The following is a 20,162-nucleotide window of genomic DNA, read 5'->3' as shown; positions in this document are numbered from 1 at the left end:
GAGCAGTGTTTTTGTACCCGGAAGAAATGTGTGCAAGAGGAACCCAACACAGCTGCTGCATATGTAACTATGATCAGCTGTTACATTATAGTAGGCTAGTAGTAACAATGTTGTTACACTTTGTTCTTCACGAAGAAGCATACAAACAGTCATGCAGTAGGACTAGTCTACATAATGTAACTTTAGAGTAACAAAAAAACAATTAAAACAAATTAATGAATTACTTAATATCCTACTTTAATATCCTACACACATGAATAATATGAGCATTAAATGTAGGTAATATCCGGATCGGATTATCCATTTTCAATCATTTTACTTCTACTCCACAGCACTGGCTGCTGTTTGCACCGCAGCAATGGCGACAGTGCTCTCTACAGGGGAGCGCTCAGGAAATCGGTCTATAGCTGACCTGTTGTGACATCACATTGTTGACCCATATTTGGCAATGCCCATATGGACGCTCCATATATGGCCAAGACAGAATTCAGACCTGCTTTTCGTCCTTAGGGTGTCTTACTGGTAGGTCTTTATGTATGTCACACACAAACACACACACACACACACACACACACACACACACACACACACACACAGATTTATACATTGTATAAAATAATGTAAAATCAATCACACACACACACACACAGACACGCACGTGCGCGCGCACGCACGCACGCACGCACGCACACACACACACACACACACACACACACACACACACACACGCACACACACACACACACACACACCAGATTGACCTCAAGTTTGGAGGCTTATAGAATGTCCACAAGGTGGATCCTTGCATCGGATAAAGGCTGTACAAGTCTGTTCCATGACCTCTAGTGGCAGCATTCTGAAATGCACATCACCCTGTTATCCTAAGTAGATGGACACTCAAATGGTGATTGATTTCCCCCAATGTTATGTAAAAGGCTTTGAATCTAAGCCTGATAAACCTATTTCTAATTAAGACCCAGAGTCCAAAAATGAGACACTTTTTGGACTATAACAGAAACCCAGTCAGAGGTCAAATGAATCAAGAGTGTATTCATTAGAAAGAATTATCAACAAGGCATGTACAGATGTCTCTCTGACAAACATCAAACATGTCCTTCTTTCCGACAAAGCTTATAATGCTTATATCATAAAACTTAAACTGAAGGGCTGGAATTTACTAGAGGGTGCCAGGCCCCCTCAGGCACTCACTCCTTTCTGAACCTCTCCTCTGCTAATAGCTCCGAGATGAGTTTCCTTGGTATCACCATCAGCTGCCCAAATTAGATTTTTCCGGCAATAGTTCGCCACGCTCTCACAATTCTTACCTTTACCGCACATCATATTCAAAAAGTAAAGGTTGTTTGAGCGTCTCTCATTTTTGAGCGATGGAGAAAATCTAAGCGAAACAAACGTTTTAAATCCCTGGTTTTAGTCAACCCATGTGGACAGTTTCCTTGCCCCGACCACTTCTTTTCTCTCCCCGACCGCTTGGTGGCGAAACATTTCTGTGAACACAGATTAGTGGCCAGTAACACATGCGCATTACTGCTTCTGTAAAATTGCATTGGGAAAAACTGGCCACAAGCTGACTATACAGTGACTTTAAACACTTGTTTCAACCCATCGCTTAGATTTTCTCCACTGCTTAAAACTTGATGTTTGGTAAAGGTAAGAATCGTGTATGCATGGTGAATTATCGCTGGAAAAATCTCATTTTGGCAGCTGATGCCGAGGAACCTCATCTCGGAGCTATCCACAACTTTCCAACATCCCATCGTGCATTGCGCAGAATGTGTAGGTAGCTTCCGGCGCCCCGCAAATAATGCTACAGTAAATTCTCGCGGAAACAGGTGGATATAGCGGAGGGAGAGGTTCAGGAAGGAGCTATCAGGCACCCCTGTGGCACCAGGCCTGCCTGGTGAGCCCACAGGTTGAGACGGGATGGCATGTATGGCACCACACATTAAGATGTCCTGGCGTCAACAAGTCACAGATAAGGGGCACCCGCTGGCCTACCCGTCCAGGTGCATACCACATAGGCTCAGTGTAGCCTGACAGCGTGTTTCTGGTTCCCGATTCCGACTACCTTTGCTGCGTGTCACTCCCCATCTCTCCCCATTTCCTGTCAGTCTACAACTGTCCTATCAATAAAGCCATAAAAGCCCCAAAACATATCTTAAAAAAAACAAATGTCACAAATAAGATATTATTGCGTTGTGAGCTTCCCTTTTTGTTCAGAACACATGCAGGCCTGGCTCTGGGTGAGAGGGCGACAGCTTGTCACAAGATTTTAGTTATACAATACCTAGCCTCGCGTAGCCAGGCTTACTCATCTGTGAAAGAGAAAAGCCTGGTTACAACCATAGGCTGATACGGCATAGAATGGGCTACTTCCGCTGGGAGAATTTCACCGGAGGTTGCCAACGCATAACGGCAGCACTTCCGCCACTTCCGGTGTCAACAGGTTCATGCCATTCACATCCCAAATTGTGGCTAGTGTGCACAATACCTCATAATAAAATTATATGATTGAACATGATTTGGCACTTATTATTTTTATATTTTCTACAAATTAAAAATCTACAACTGTTAATGTGACAACTGAATAATTAAAAGCTGTACTATAACGTTACTCTTCTACCTCGGATTTGAACCCGGTTTCCTGCGCAAGTCCTGACTTTTTTACTATTGAGCTATCCCCTGCTTGCTCAGGGGATAAATTGAATTTTGACCATCATGCACGTCAGAATTTGTGTCAGATCCTGTGTCTAGGTGAGATGTGACCTTTGACACAATCTTATTGTCTCCATAGAAGAGCATGGAGACTAAATAAATCACTCCAATTGTATAAGTTATATTGTATTAACATATACCATACAGATTGGACAAAATAAAAAGGTATTCATTAAAAAAGTCAGAGGTTCAGGTTACATCCTAGCCTAGTATGTGGTATGCGCCTTGACCACTATGTGGTATGCGCCTTGACCACTAGGCCAGCAGGCACCCCAATTACTTTACTTATTTTCAGTACTTTTGCTTCTACTCTAATCTCAGAGGCAAATTATATATAGGTACTTTTACTCACCTACAATAATTTTAACTTTAACGTTACCTTGTAAATGTAGAGCATTATTACAAAACATACATTAAACCCTATGTTTTATACCTAAAAAATAGCAGGTGCAAGCTCACAATACAATGAAAGATTTTGACCAATTTGAAAATAATACTTTTACTTTAAGTATATTTTCCTTCAGATACGTTTACTTTTACTCTAAATATAAAATACAGGCCTTTTACAACTGAGTATTTTGATATTGTGGTATAGGCTAGTTTTACTGATCTGAGTAGCCAACCTCTTCCACCACAACAGGTCATTAGGAGGCAGCAATACTGTTGATACATACACAAACTGTCTGTCTAATTGTATGTTATGTTATGTGGAGTTGTGTAGGCTACTGTATGTTTTGCATGTATAGGCCTATATGTGCCCCTGTGGTGCACTGAGATTAATTCCAACAGCCTGTCTGAGTGGTAACTGATAATAAAAGAAAATCTCAATCTTGAAACTAAAAACGCACAACAAAAAACGTAGCCTAATCTTTCAAATACATTTCTGGAGCTCATAATGTGTCTATTTGCCTAATCGTCATATACTCGTTATGTTATTTCCGCAATCAGTTTTTGCCCCTGCCAATAACTATAATAATCGAATACATTTTTGTTACCAGAATATGCCTAAAGATAGGCCTAATCTCCATCAAATCTTATAAACATGATCAGCATTGTGTGTTTGTTTGTCCAATGTGTGGCCCTTCACTTAAAGGAGTAGTTCACCCCCAAAATGACTTTTTTTTCCCTATTGATTAGTCACGCCATGGAGATAATAATATTTTTAGTTTTTTGTCGCATTCCTAAGACAAAAATGTGATAACAATAAATTTACCCCCATTCGTTGAAACGGGTCCCCATCCGGAATCAATGGGGGTAAATTTACTCGAATAAAATTTTTGTCTTAGGAATGTGACAAAAAACAAAAAATATTATTGAACTCTACTCTCCATGGCGTGACCAATCAATAGAAAAAAAAGTTATTTTGGGGGTGAACTACTCCTTTAAGTCTATTATCTATTCAGTAGGCCTATATGTACCTCTGGGCTCTACAGGCCCTGCAGCAGGTGATGTGGAAAACTGGAGAAGAAGGGGAAAAAAATCCAACATCCAAAAGAAAATACTCTTGCAGCAAATGTGTTCTTCAGATAATTAGTTCTCAGATTGGGGTCCGGGGACCCCCAGGGTTCCTTGAGTGAGTTCCAGGGGGGTCCCCAAATGGACCATTAGCCTATGAGTCTGTAACTCAGTGTACATGAGTCTGTAGGCCTAACTCAGAGAATCTGTAACTTATAGGTCTACTCTCTCAGAGTTCAATTATAACATTGATTTTACAATATAAATTGGGGTCTCAGAGATATAGAAACGCCATTAAACGGGGATCCATATAGCCTATAATGCAGGGAGGGAAGTGGGACTTTTTCTTTTTTGGGTCAGAGCCGAGGACTGCCCATCATCATCATCATCGTGATGATCCGTGGTGGTGGAGCCTTGCCTTGCAGGAGGCGGAGCAGCAAGCATGCGCTGAGCTGGCAGAGTGTGGGGCTGGCTGGGGGAGACAGAGACGGAGACACGGGCTGGCTCGGGCTCCGGGTGCTGCTGTGTGCTGTCTGCTCTTTCAGACGGAGGGGAGAGAGAGAGACCAGACCACCGCAACAACACTCACCAGACCACCGCCTCTCCTCCGACCTCCACAGAGCCCTGCCGAGTGCCGAGGCAGCGGAGGAAAAGACAACGAGACACCGAGAAGAAAACTGTTGAGGACAACATCTCCCGGTCTGAACTGGGAGTCGGCATCTGGAAAAGAAGAAGGAGGAAAGAAGGGAGACCCCCCTCCCTCCCCAACCCCCCCTTTCGTGACATCTCTCCCGGCACCCTCCTATATGACCCCGGGAGAACGACCACCCATAGGAACACCCCCACCACCACCACCACCACTTGACCAGCGTTGCCATTAAGCGATGCGTTTTTACACAAAAATCTAGGAAACAAATCAATTCATTTTTGATGCATAACGTAACCGGTGGTCTTCGTCTAGGCTACTCGCGAGGATCGGATTTTATTTTTTTGTGGGGGGACTGTTTACACTTTTTGACGGGTTTCTGCTGGCATGAAGATCATCATTCCACGGCGACTGACAACAACGCTGTCATTTCATAGACGGCCCTGACTGTTTTATTTTGAACACCCTATAAATGTTCAAGCTGACGTCTCGTTTTGTCCATGTTTAGAAATAGTATTTACAACTGTCGGGGAGCGGGCCGCCTCTCCTGACACCAGGACTTGCTGTCCAGCGTTTCTGTATTTAATTATTATTATTAATAATATTATTATTTGTCAAAGATCTTTCCTGAATCAAAAGAACACCGCGACGGCTTTGCGAGGAGTCACTCGCTGTCAACAGCTGAAAAAGGAAAAAAAAGAGTCGCTTTCGCCTGTGAAGTTTTGCACCGAAGAGAGAGAGAGGGGTCAAGTCGGAGATATCTCGGCCATATCCACGACATTTTCCCTGCAAGGTAAGCGACAACTCTGCATGATCTCCCACTTCCAGACTGTCTCTAAACCAGTGGTGTTCAACCTTTTCCATATCAAGGTCCATTATTGATTGGGAATATGAGCAATAACGGACCACCATATGATGTGATGTATACAGCCTCTGCAGACCCAAAACAAAAAACAATATTTTGTTATAGTTGGATAAGAATTCGTCCACTTATTAGCCTACTGTAGATGTGACTGTCTGATAACAACAGGTGACAGGTCAATCAAAATGACAATTCTTCTACATTCTGTAATTGTGTAGCCTATTCTTGTACGGTAAATTAAGTATTGGCTAAATGCAGATGTTTTAACTCTTGGGAGCGTTGCCTGGTCCATTTGGTTTCATTTTATGCTCTCAAGAGTTAAAGATCCATCTATAAAGGGTCCATTTGGTTGCCTATACTCTCCATCATTTAGCTGGGGACCACCTGGGCTGGAACCCCCCGGCACTGTCTGTCTCTAAACTAAACTGATGACATGATGATGGTGCCAATCGGGTACAACACCCCGCTTCCGTTTTTGTCCAGATTATTATGTCCTGAAATGTGCATGTATTTCATATGGCGTGCGTGAGAGTTCACGCAGGGCAGCAGCACCACCAGACACACACACACACACACACACACACACACACACACACACACACACACACACACACACACACACACACACACACACACACACACACAGTGACCTATTTTCTTAGCGTACAGCGGTGCGTTGGCCTCAGCCAGCGTCAGTCATTCCTACAGGCTGGTTGGACTGACTGTCAACATCCAGGCTGTGACCGTCGTCGTCGTCATGTTGCGTGGTGTATTTTATACGTGCCTCGCCAGCGTCTCTGTAGAAATAACGCAGACGCAACATTTTCTGCTGTCTGTCTGGCTGTCTGTGTCCTCACGGAACTACCCCCCCCCCCCCTCCCCCCAAGAGAGGGACATTTTTACAGCACTGTCACAAATCCCCCATCATCACAACTCAGCCAGCTGTGATGCAAGATGAAGGCTTGACTGACTGCATGAGCTCCCTGTTGAAAAAATGAATAGTCAGTCAGTAAATTTAATTTGACTCTGAGAGAGTATAGTCTACAGAATGATGCAGGCAACCAAATGGACCCTTCTATTTGTGCGTTCTCTCTGAGTTACAAAAACGACAAATTAAAGCTGAGGATTACATTTTACTGGCTCTGCTAACTGTCATTTATATATATACCTACTGATCTCTCAGTGTTGTGGTCCTATAATTAAGCCATATAACTGCTTATAACTGTTCATAACTGAACCCTTAACTGCTTTGTCTCCCAAGTTTTCCATTTATGATTTATTAGGCCTTGGCCATGATGTCAAAGTTAGCTGAGGCATGTCACTGGGGGGTTGTGGTGGTGGGTGGTGGGTGGGGGGCTGCCTGGGGGCAATGATGAGCATTGGGGGCCTGGGGGGCCTTAGATAAAGAGTTGCTTATCCTCCAATTAAGCAATTCCACTGTCCCCAAACCCTAATTGTGTGCACATTGCAACTGGGGTTTGGGACCGGCGGAGCCTCTCTCTCTCTCCATTGGCTGCCTCCCATGGGCCCATTGTCCCAGACAGTGTCAAGGGGAAAGAGACGAACCCTGCCAAGGCAGAACCTAACAAGCCCTCGTACTAGAATGAAGTATAAGGGCCTGATCATTAGACGGCATTATAGGCCACAATAGCGACTGAGGCACACTCAGGGGGGTGGTGGTAGGAGTGGGGCTGGGGGGGGGGGGCTGTGTTTCAGTTCTGAAAGCGTGTAGGTCGGCATGGTTCATGTTTTGTGTGTGTCGGCATAACTGTCTGTTCATTTAACTACGAATTTACGAAAGTGTACAAAATTGAACGTGTTCATTTGATTTAACTCTAATTTATACTTTCAACCTGGCACCCTGACCCATATTTTTGGGCATGCCATTGTAGGTGAAAACAAAAAATTGCATACCGCATGTTTCAAACTTGATCGACAAGCTATTTTTGTGCGACACCATCATATACAACAAAGTGTGACATAGGTCTTTCTGTGTACATATTTGAGACTAACATTGTATGTGTACTGTAAAACTCAACTCCTCAGTGTTAACTCATCCATTTGTATTGAGCTCCCTGGCCTGACTGTAACAGTGTGTTTGTAGGCTCTCTGTGTGTGTGTGTGTGTGTGTGTGTGCGTGTGCGTGTTTCAAACTGATAGTGACCGTGCACTGAATTCTGAAGGTTCCCACTGGACCTGTCTCAAAGTATAATGGTTACCTACATTCTCCCGAGGGGGGAATTCAGTATTTTCAGCCCAACCCAGCTAATTCGCTGCCCACAAGGAGCATGTGAGCAATTAGGGGTTAAGAGTCTTGCTCAGGGACACACATCAACATTGTTGGTACCCTGGGCTGGAATCGAACCTGGGACAACCAGGGGCTCTGGTTCCCCAGGCGGGATCCCTAACCTTTCAGCTATGCCGGCCCTATATGTGGGCTTATAGAAGAACGCTGATTCATACTCAGCCGTGCGCCGGTGTTATAACCGATCTACAAGCTTGTGTTCTCTTGTGTGATCGGCTATTTTAGGCGCAGGGCACCGGTGCGCTAAGTGCGAAGAGTGAAAGGGAGACACAGCACAGGGTGTACTAAGTTAGTCTAAGCACTCTGTAGTAGAGCGAGGACTCTCCTCTCCTCTTCCTCCATTCCTTCAGGCCTCTGCTGCCATTTAATCCATAAACAGTGGTGGGAAAAGTACTCACGTGTTTTACTTAAGTAAAAGTATCAATACTGCAATGTAGAAATACTCTGTCACAAGTGAAAGTCCAGAATTCAAAATGTACTAGAGTAAAAGTTTTGGCATCAAAATGTACTTAAAGTACCAAAAGTAAAGGTACTAATTAGGCGGAATGTCCTATTTAACGTTTTCAAATGTATAAGAATCTTTTCAAAATAGCAAATCTACAAGCCATTGTGAGCTTGTAGATCGGCTATTTTCAAAGGTTCGAAATGCTTATTGGGCTGAAGTGGTTAATGTATGTTTTTTTACGAATAATCAAAATCCACAAAGTAACTAGTACCTAAAGTGTTCAAATAAATGTATTGGAGTAAAAGTACAATATTTTCCTCTGAGATATAGTGGAGTATTGAAATACTCAAGCAAATACCTCTTAAGTACAGCACTTGAGTTACTTCACACCACTGTCCATGAGCCCGCCGCTTTGTTTATCCAATCAGCTGATGAGATAGGTTCACCCACAGGTCAGCCCTAATATCCATTATGAACAGACACAGTGGCACATCCAGGGGCGTCACACCAAACTCTGGGCCCTGGGTACAAGGATTCACTGCGGGGCCCCCCATGAATGTTGACTATTGAAAAATAGCAGATATACAAGCTCACAGCGCGGCACCGAGTGCCGCGCTGCGAGCTTGTAGATCTGCTATTTTTGAGAAATCGTGAAAAATGTGTGCAAGAAACTTATGTTATGTTATTAACATTATGTTTATGTTTCATGTCAAGGACCCCGAAGATGATATGTATTTGGCCACAGACCCCCATCTCAAAATATTTCGCTCCAGGGACCCCTCCAGAAGCAAAATTTTAGTTACAAATGTTCGCTTAAAAAATACATATTCAAAGATTTGCACACATTTTCACGACTTTTCAAAAAATAGCAGATCTACAAGCTTGCGGCGCGGCACTCGGTGCCGCGCTGTGAGCTTGTATATCTGCTATTTTTCAATAGCTAAAGTTACTAGGGCCCCTCCACCTTGGGCCCTGGTAACTCAGTCCCACTTTCCTACCCCTTGTGACGCCCCTGGGCACATCCATCACTGTTATTCAGGGAATGCCTCTGTCTCTCTCAGACACGCACACTCACACACACACACGTTTTTCACTGTGTCTCTCGCCTGAAAATAACACACTTTCTGCGAGAGACACCGGCGTACGACAAAGTACCAACGAGGCTTCAGGACAGATGTGTCCACGCTGCGGTCCAGCTGTGCATCCCCCGTTGCGGCAGCATTCCACACTCAAATATTCAGGATGTGTCTACTCTGTGTGTGTCAGTATGTGTGTGTGCACGCATGCATGCATGCATGCATGTGTGTGTGTGCTGCGCTTGCGCACCTGCGTGGGCAGCCTGTTTTGCTGTACATATTCTCATTCTGACTGCATGCTTGGCCAGATGTAGATACTTGGACAGCTGCTGGGAGCAACAGTGTGCCTGTGTGTGTGTGCCTGTGTGTGTGTGTGTGTGTGTGTGCGTGCGTGCGTGCGTGCGTGCGTGCGTGCGTGCGTGCGTGCGTGCGTGCGTGCGTGCGTGCGTGCGTGTGCGTGCGTGTGTGTGCGTGCGTGTGTGTGTGCGCGCGCTCAGCTTTGGTGCATTCCTGGTTCAAGCCGCAAGCTTGACACCAGCTCCTCTCCTCTCCACCACCGAGCAGACATCATCTGTTCCAGTAATTAGTAATAGTGGATAATAATGGATATCATCGCTGTCAAGCAGAAACCTATCTCCCATATTTCATTTTCTGTGTGTTTTTTCCCCCTTCATACACGAATGCCCTATTTTATACCTCATTGTATGACAGTGGAAGTAGCGAAAGTAGCCGATCTGATTGTAGATTTTCGTCGTTTCTGAAAACTGAACAATCCTGAAATAATTTGCCTATGATGATGACAAGCCTGAAAACCAGGGACGCCAGGTTGAAAGTGGTCAAGTCTGTCTGTTTGTTTTTATAAATATTTAACCAATGAACAGTATTAACAAGAGCTTGAGACTAAATAATAACTACATTGGATCCACTGGAACACAGGTTCTTTTCTCTTCACATTTCCTAAAAAGTAACGGGTTAGGACATTTAAGGTTTCTGCCCTACTGCTATGATATAACGTACAATACATACGTCATAACCAACCGCTGTGAAACGAAACTCCTAATGGCTTTTGGGTGCTTTGTAGAATCCACCTTTATGGAGTTGGGCGGCACCCCCCCCCCCCCCCCCCCCCCCCCCCATAACTTCCTGTGTCATGTGATCTCCTAGCCCTTTCACTGTAGCTATGACATCATGGCCCTGAGGTCCCGGGGCCGTGCAAGGGGAACACAGCTGCTTTAAAGAGGAAAGAGGTTCACCCACTGGCATATTCCTGCGTCATAGAGCGCAGCCACCAGGCATGTGGCGGGGGCATGGTCGCAAGCCACAGCGTGGTTGGCTGTACTTAGCGTTTTCAAAACAGCTAATAAAAGCACACAGCTTTTTTTTTACATTGAGTAACGTGCGTTCGATTCACTTGTAATCAGAACAGAACCGTAGGGATGATATGAAAATTTCATATCACAATGATTGTGACAAAAGAAATCACGATTTACGATATTATCGCGATAATCAAAATCCATTATCCTGGGGCGGAACATTTGCCAAAAAAATAGCAGATCTACAAGCTCACAACGCTTCACAACATGACGTGTTGTGAGCTTGTAGATCAGCTATTCTTTGCAAAGACATTTGATAGAGGGTGAAAAAAGACTGTATCAAGTACGTATATTATAAGTACCCTTTACCAATTATAGAGGGTTTAAGTGGTACCGGATGTGCAGCCCGACAAATAAAAGGTGACTTGATCCCAGTGCATGACGGAGGACGATATCACGATAAATTAAATCCCCACAATACGATTATCCTGAGAGTTTTTTATCACGATAAACGATAATATCGCTTATATCGTCCCATCCCTACCCCCACCTCCTCAGACACTCTCATCTGAAATCTTAAGGACACTGAATTCCTTCACACACAGTTGTCAGTCTGTGGCTGTACCGCTGAGAATATCCCTGAGGGCCGGCGAGGGAGAGAAGGCTGGTGATGCTAGCTCTCCCCTCGGTGGACAGGGGGGGGTGTAAAGTGGCCCATGCAGGCTATGCTATGGGGAGCCAGTGTGTGAGCGTTTGAATTAATATCGCGGCGGGGTTTCCGTAGCTGCTGGGGATTACGGTCAAGCTGAAAGGCAACTCAGCAGCAGGGGGGAGGATTATAGTGACCAGTGAATGGGGCATCATGCCGCGGAGACAAGGCTCCTCATACACGCTCACATTCATCTTCACGCGGCTAAGAGCCACTTAATTGTACCCATAGATCCACATGACAGGGGTGTCCTTTCCCCGGTTCCCGTGCAGAAAAAGACAAAATCAGAGCTTGACAGCAATTAGTGTTCCGGGCGAACCGCTCTGTGAACCGACCGACGCAATGCTCCCTCGAAGAATTATGACTACTATTATGCTGTGCTGTTGTTCTGACATGCTGAATGGAGTTGCACATCCCGGCTTGTTTGACCTTTGCTTGGGATGAAAATTGTTGCCAGAGGAGGTATGCTTTTCCATGTGTGCTTATTTTATTGGAGTAGCTTGGCAACAGGATGAGGTGTATAAAATTACGCTTGTGATGTTGTGATCCCTTTTACATTTTCCTTTATTATTGCGTTTGATTGAGTCAATGACACCATGTTGGTGTGTGCTTATGATTGACTAAAAGATTCTTCTTTTAGGTTTATTATGTTTGTGACACAACACCAATTGACTTTGGTGTCCTTTGCCACCTGCTTTGGAACAATAGATCATTGCTAATTTCATTGACTGCTATATAATTAGCATGGCATTTTGGGAGAATTTGTGGTCAGTATGCAGTTTTTCATGTCATGTCATTAGAATTCAATAATGCTGGTTCTACAACAAGTGTAAATCATAATATATTGATTCGACAACAAGCTGACACCATACGTGTATTTTACCAGACTCTACAGCACTAGCTCATACCAATGTCAAAACAAGCACTTTCCACCAAGACTCTATTACTCTAGATAAATTCAGGGAATTGGAGTGTACAACTGGGGCATGCATACTGCAAACCGTAATAATTACGGTACTCTGAAGTCTGCATAGTGATATTATAATTATAGTCCAAATCATCTGTTTGTTCTTTCCACTATCTTGTCAATAACCGTTGCCATGTGCCAGGCCCAGCAGGAGAGGTGACACATGCATAGCATGGAGTGTAACAGCGTGATCCGTCTCCGTGTGGGGTGGTGGCCAAGGCTCATGACCCGTGCATAGCCAACAGACAGAGCGGATACAGAGTCCAGAGGAGCCTGACTCACACCAGCACATGAGCTGAAGGAGAACAGTGCATTCCGCCTTTCCTCCCTGGCTGGCTGGACCCACAGACCATGCATTTTTCCCCAGTTAAACTATAACCACTAATCACCACGCCGTCTCACAATTTCCTCCATAACGCAGACCATTCTTTTTGGCCCCCGGAGTCAGTTAAAAGGCCCCTGCCTGCAGGGGTATATCGTGCACCTCCTGTTCGAATCACCTGCGTGGGACATCCCAGATGCCAGCAGGGCTCTCAACCTATGGGCCGGAATCTGACACACTGAAGTGTAATGGTCAGTTCCTGTGCTGCGAGTCTGCAGGGCTGCATTTCCAAAATAAACACAGACAACTCAGTGCCTCACTCCAGCTACCCCACCCTACCTCTCTCTCCCTCTTGCTCTCTCTCTCCCACCCACCCACTCTTTCTCTTTTTCTTTAATGCTCCTCGTGTGCTCCCTGCTCAATGTTCCTATAGCGTGAGAGAATTTCGGCTTCGCAAGAACCCTTCAGACAATACACAGACCATGTCTAGGGCAGGGCACACTCACTCCATGAGGAAAAGTAAGAAAGAGCATATAGGAACAAAGCCAAAGTGTGAAAGAATAACAGAAATATAAAAGGGTCATTAGCATAGGGGTGGAGGGAACGAAGCAGTGCACAGCTTGTTTTTACAAAGTCCATTTTAGGTTAGCTCCCAGGAGATACTTAATGTTTAACTCCCAGATGATATTAAACGTGGAACCAAAGCTGGAGCCTAGTATACGAGATACGTGGGAGGGTCGCTCAGGAAGCATTTGAGCCGTACAGTAACATGCTAGCAGTGCAGCAGTTAACGTGGAGACACAGCTGGTTTGTATTATTATTTACTTGCTTGGCCAACACCCTGGATTCTCCAGTATACCCACAATAGCACTGTAGCCCACGTACAATAAGGGCTGAGGTATGTATGTGTGTTTGCTTGTTTGAAGAGGGAGAACGGGAGGAGGAGGGATACGGGGTGGGGTAAAGGAGAGAGGGGGGTAATTTAAGCGAGGGTGAGGCGCGCTGCATGCAGAGGAGAGGAAAAGAGTGAGGGAATGAGGGAGGGATTTCTTTTTTATGTTTTTGTTTTCAGAGAACGGGGATGAAGGAGAAAGACGAAGTGAGGCATTTCTCAGACTCTCGAACGAGACTCTCAAGTCTGGGCCTGGGCCTGGCTCTCTGTCTGGGCATATCCAGTCCTGTTAGCAAGCTACCAGACTCTGCCCCTTCACCCCTCCCTCACAGTGGTACATTTACTTAAGTAATGTACTTAAGTACACTTTTGAGCTATTTGTACTTTTCCAATTCCCAATACTCCAATACTTTTACTTTTACTCCACTACACTTTTTGAAAACCTTAGTTACTAATTACTTTGGAGATATAAATTATAATATTATAAAACATGCATGGACCACTTTAGCCCTATTTTATACCTTGGCTATTTGAAAATAGCCGATCTACAAGTTTGTAGATCTGCTATTTTCAAACATTTAGTACTTTTACTTTTGGTAAGGGGCGGCATAGCTCAGGGGTAGAGAAACCGTTATTAGAGCACGAAGGGTTCCCGAAGGGTTCCCAGTTCGAATCCGGGCTCCCCCTGAGTTAATGTCAAAGAGTCCTTGAGCAAGACTCTGAACCCCTAATTGCTCCCGGTGAGTAGGTTGGTGCCTTGCATGGTTTCCTCCGCCACTGGTGTATGAATGTGTGTGTGAATGGGTGAATGTAATGCACAATCTATGTAAAGCGCTTTGGATAAAAAGCGCTATATAAATGCACCATTTACCATTTGGTACTCTAAGTACATTTTGATGCCAACACTTTCATATTTTACTCGAGTACATTTTGAATTCTGGACATTTTCTTGTAACGGAGTACATCTACAGTGCAGTATTGATACTTTTAGTACAAAATGTGAGTACCTTTTCCACCACCGCTCCCTCCCTCCCTCCCTCCCTCCCTCCCTCCAGCCCTGACTCCCTGGGACACCATCTCCTTCCTCGCTTTTAACTCTGCCTCTGTTTAGGGGTGTCGCACCAAATTCTTGGCCCTGGGGACAAGGATTCACTGCGTTATTTTGTGCTTTAACTATTGAAAAATAGCTTACATATAAGCTCACGCCACGCTGCTAGCTTGTAAATCTGCTATTTTTGAAAAATTGTGAAAATTCTTTGAATTTTTTTTTTTTTTTAACGATGTTTCTATGTCAGTGGTGCTCAAACCTTTTCATGTGAAGGACCCCCAAAATTAGATGTATTTGGCCACAGACCCCCATCTCAAAATATTTAGTTCCAGACACCCCCCAGCAAAAAAAATTGAATGACAAATGTTCGCTTAAAAATACGTATATTCAAAGATTTTCACACATTTTCACGACTTTTCAAAAATAGCAGATCTACAAGCTAGCTAGCTAGATCTGCTATTTTTCAATAGTTCAAGCATACAATAATTAAGGCCCCTCCACCATGAGCCCTAGTAACTCAGTCCCCCCCCCCCCCCCCTTGTGACGCCCCTGCCTCTGTTTGCCTCCTTCCCTCCCTCACATTTTCCTCTCCCACTTTCCACGAGTCCATAGCTTCATAACATAAGCTTAGCTAACATTATATAAGACCTTCATCATCTTATACATGGAGAGAGAGAGAGAGAGACAGAGAGAGAGAGAGAGAGAGAGAGAGAGAGAGAAGGGGGGAAACGCTTTGTCTGTAACTATTTACCCTCTCTGTGGTGTCGCACAGTTGTTGCCAGCACTAATTTAACTCATATGGTCTCTGCATGGCTGCTTTATCCTTGTATGGGGGGACTTGTGTAGTTTGGGAACATCGTATTACCTTTGAGGTTAGACTTTAGAACTAGGGGTCTTCTACAGGGGGTCCGGGACCCCTAGGGGGTCCCCAGAGTTACTACAGGGGGGGCCGCCGCCAAATCCTTGTGTGATCGGATAATTCTTTTAAATTGACGACTTGAACCCTCGCATCCCTATTCCGAGGTGAACTTTAGCCAAAAATAGCAGATCTACAAGCTCTCAACGCCTCGCAGCGCGAGGCGTTGAAAGCTTGTAGATCGGCTATTTTCAGCCAATAGGTTTGTAGAGGCAAAAAAAGAGCAGACCAAGTACAGTACATAGTGAAAGGTCAACTTTACAACATATCTTTAAGTGGTTAAATGTTTGAAAAAATCACACCCGTGTGAAGTGGAGCTGTGTGTGTGTGTGTGTGTGTGTGTGTGTGTGTGTGTGTGTGTGTGTGTGTGTGTGTGTGTGTGTGTGGATCATGTGTACCGATTTTTGTGACATTTGAAGAAAATATGTAGGAAAAGGAGCAAAAAGTGTGTTTTGGAGAAAATTCAAGATGGCGGAAAATCTATCATGGCGCAAATGGGCGTGGCCTATATGGGGAGATGCGTCATGACCCAAGGAATCCAGGGAAAAAATATTTTTAATTTTCCGACCTACGGTTCAAGAGTTACAGGCCAAAACGTAAAGTGGGGTGTTATGGCGCCACCATGCGGCCAAATGACACAATTATTTTTTATTTAATCCTTGAAATCATTATGAACCTCCTCTCCAAGTCTTGAAACTCTAGCCCCTATGGTTTGCGAGAGACAAATAATTGAATGTGAGTTTTTGCGATTCCCATTATAAGTCAATGGGGAAAATTAATTCACTAATAAATTAATATCAATTAAACTATTGAACCTTTCTCTTAGCAAGTTACTAGCCCACGATTCCCGAGTAAGCCGGTCGATTTGACATATGGCGCGAGTGTGTGGTGGCAAAACTGTGGGACTAGTAGCGTGCCGAAGTTTAGGAAGTTCAGGCTACATACAGACACACACACACACAGACAGACAGACACACAGACCCACACGGCCACGTATAGGGAGCCTGTGCTTCACACAGCTCCAAAAACACATTAACATGAATCCAACATAGACTCATCACAGTTCAGTCAAACAAGTCTATGAATCTATCTATGAGATCGATGAAAATCTGCATCAGACATTTATACAATATGTAGAGGGGGTCCCTGCTTCATCTCTCTCTCAGTTAAGGGGTCCTTGGCCAGAAAAGGGTTGAAGACCCCTGCTTTAGAAAGTAACATATTAGTATCGCTGTATGTTTTTCATGATAGATAGATAGATGATAGATCCTCAATTCTTATCCAGCAGTAAGTAGTTTGTTTTTGTAACTTACAGTGGCCATTTTGAATATTGACCGTGGCACTGTCTTAACACAGCCTGTCTCTAATGCAGCACCTGATTGCATCAGTGTCCTTGTCGCTAATGTTGTTCCATTCTTAATAAATATTCCCGTCAGTCACGCCGAGCTATACCATTGATTCTAAATGCCAGTATTGACCCGGGACAGACGGGGGTGTGAGGAGGACATGAGCATTGCGCTGACCTTCAACACTAATGGAGGGAGATCCTCCACCAGGTTCATTGTTTCCGAGGCTGTCGATAAGACATTTGCATTCATTGAACCTTTACGGATCAATGACTTGATTCACACTGGTAACAAATGACTTTGGACATGTGGCAGCCTTCAGATCGGTGCATCTCTGCTTCCTGCTTGTTTACAGCACAAGTCAAATGGACATTTATAAATCCCAGGAATCTCTGTGGGGCCTTTTCCACCGGCAAAAGAACCGGTTCTGGTTCTTTCTCCCGCCTATGGGATGAATCAGAGGTGAGCCTTTCCATCGAGAACCGAGTTGGTTCCGAACCGTAAAAGTTGGTTCCGAACGGGAAACACAAAAACCAAGGTTCCACGAAAGTTGAACCGGCACTGATTCTGGAACCAAGGTTCCAGAAGGCTCCTGTACCGGTATGTGCAGATATGTGCCTGTATGTCTGTATGTCTGACTGTCCTTCACATATCTAGAGAATAATTCATGCAGACGACTTCACACTTGACAGCCGTGTATTGCTGAGGACCCGACACTTCAGTGCAGTGTTGGGTTTGAAGTCAGTCACATGAGAGGTTCTATAGAACCAGAGGTCTGCCAGAGGTCTGCCAGACCCTTAAACCATTAAGAATTATTTTATACTTTAGCTATTGAAAAATAGCAGATATACAAGCTCACAGCGCAGCACCGAGCGGGCTTGTAGATCTGCATTTTCTTTTTTTATCTTTGAATATATCTTTTTTTTTTTTTTACTCTAATTTTTTATCCCACGATTTTTGTAACCCATTTTTTCACCCGGTGCCAATTGCCTAAGCTGTGATCTACTCTCCCTCTGCCAACCTGGGGAGGGCCCCGAACTGAGCTCATGCTTCCTTCAATGCATGAGGAGTGAGCAGGCCACTTCTTATCACCTGACAGGGGGAGCTTCCCCGGTTGGACGTAGCGCATGGAAGGAACACGTTATTCCAACCAGTTCCATTCCCCTCCATCAGGCACCCTGGCTGGCCAGGGGGAGGCTTTATAGAGACCAGGATTACTGCATGTTTTTGTGAGGGTATCTACCCTAGGAGACACGGGGAGAACATGCAAACTCCACACAGAAAGGCCCTTTTGCCAACCCCACCTAGGGTGTGGGCACTGATGACGTGGAGGAGGGAACACGCCCCCAGCACCCACAGTGTCCCCCGGCGGGAATCGAACCCAGGAACTTCTAGCTGTGAGGCGACAGCACTACTGACTGCGCCACCGTGCCCCAGAATATATCTTTTTTTAAAGCAAACATTTGTTTTTGCTTCTGGGGGGTCCCTGATATTTTGAGATGGTGTCGGCAGCCAAAGACATATCTAATTCGAGGGGTCCTTGCCATAAAAAAGTTCGAGAACCACTGACATAGAAACATGCGTATTTCAAAAACCTTAAAAGGACAGGTATAGAATCGGGTCAAAATATTCAAAGACTTGCACAAATGCTCAAAAATAGCAGATCGTCAAGCTCGCATCGCGGCACTCGTATATCTGCTATATTTTTCAATAGTTAAAGCATAAAATAATGGTTGAAGTAATAATGTGTTCCAGGACTTATTGCACTACAGTATTGTCCTGTTGAATTGCAACAGAAGTACAAAACTGTACCGGTAGGCTTAATTCATGCTTTGTCGTTACGACCTTGATGATTGCTGAAAATGACAACCCGAAGACTATTTCCATTCAACAAAGTATAAATTAGCCATTAGGACTAATTATGGCCATACGGTACCTCTCCATCCATCCTTGTTCTCTCCTTGTTTCTCTCTCTCTCTCTCTCTCTCTCTCTCTCTCTCTCTCTGATGGAAGCAGCAGCAGATGAAAGCTGTGCAGGGTGGAGCCTGTTGCTCAGCATGATCTAAGACCGAGAAATAGAGAGCGAGAACAGGAGTGGGAGACAGATAAAGGGAAAAAGAAAGAGAAAAAGGCTGTCATGTTGACCTTGTCTGGCAGCCAGCCTTGGGAGGAGAACGACGTGGACGAGGGGGAGGAGAACGGGAGGGCGCCATGCTCAGAGAAAAAAAAAAAAAACGCTGCCCCTTGCGAGGGGAGAGACCACAGTGCCGCAGTTAGGTTGGCACGGTCCGCCACACAAAGGAAAACCAACACAAGCTTTGTGTTTACAAGCGTGTGTGTGTGTGTGTGTGTGTGTGTGTGTGTGTGTGTGTGTGTGCGCGTGTGTGTGTGCGTGCGCACGCGTGAGCGTGCGTGTGGCACAGTAAGAGGGCACCCACATTTAAAGACGCAGTGGCTCCCGGTGGTGCGTTTGTCTCCATCGCCCCACCTTCCTTCAGACCGCCAGGTCCCCCCACCACACACACACACATCACGTCACTTCTACTAATTGCTCTCTGCTGTTTTGTGTTTCTCCCTCTTCCTGTTTTCTTCTTCTTTCAATATGCTTTGGGTTTGAGAGCCGAGTCCCTTCCCCGTGTTCCCCCCCGGCCACGCACGCACACGCGCACGCACACACACTCACACTCACACACACACACACACTTTGACTTATACACTCACACTCATAGTCTCTCAGGCTAACGAACATACCGTACACATGGCCACTCCCTGGTCAGACGTCCTACTAACTGCACAACATCTGGCCGGGTGCCCCCCACCCCCACCCCCCTCTTGGCCGGCTGTGCCCCCCCTGTGCTGGTGCACAGGTGTCACCCCGCCCTCCCTTGGGACGGGGTGTGGTCGCCTAGTAATCCTCGGGCGAGCGAACGCGGCTGGATGTGGAAACGTTACGCCACCTGCCCCTCTGACGTGTCCAATAGGCCCTCCGTGACACCACACAGACGGAGAGATGCTAAAAAAAAAAGAAGTAAAAGAAAAGCACACAAAAACACATAAAAAAAAAAACTTGCCCCCCCCCCACCCCCCCGGAGGCTGCGTTGCATAAAGCTGTTGGTGTGGGGATCGT

The 20,162-nt window shown here is 45.2% G+C and overlaps 1 protein-coding gene across 2 annotated transcripts in view; it reads left to right on the top strand.

The window, feature by feature from the left end:
* The first annotated feature begins 4,660 nt into the window (after positions 1-4,660).
* glis2b (GLIS family zinc finger 2b) overlaps positions 4,661-20,162 on the top strand; it is a 64,597-nt gene continuing 49,095 nt past the window's right edge. For both annotated transcript variants that reach the window (XM_080723946.1, XM_080723945.1), the window contains exon 1: positions 4,661-5,627. The gene's annotated coding sequence lies outside the window, so the exon portion shown is untranslated. The remainder of the gene's footprint in view (positions 5,628-20,162) is intronic.

This window comes from Nannobrachium achirus (genome assembly GCF_963921795.1).
Source record: "Nannobrachium achirus genome assembly, chromosome: 4".
Classification (NCBI taxonomy): Eukaryota; Metazoa; Chordata; class Actinopteri; order Myctophiformes; family Myctophidae; genus Nannobrachium; species Nannobrachium achirus.
This window is presented reverse-complemented; position numbering and strand designations above follow the sequence as displayed.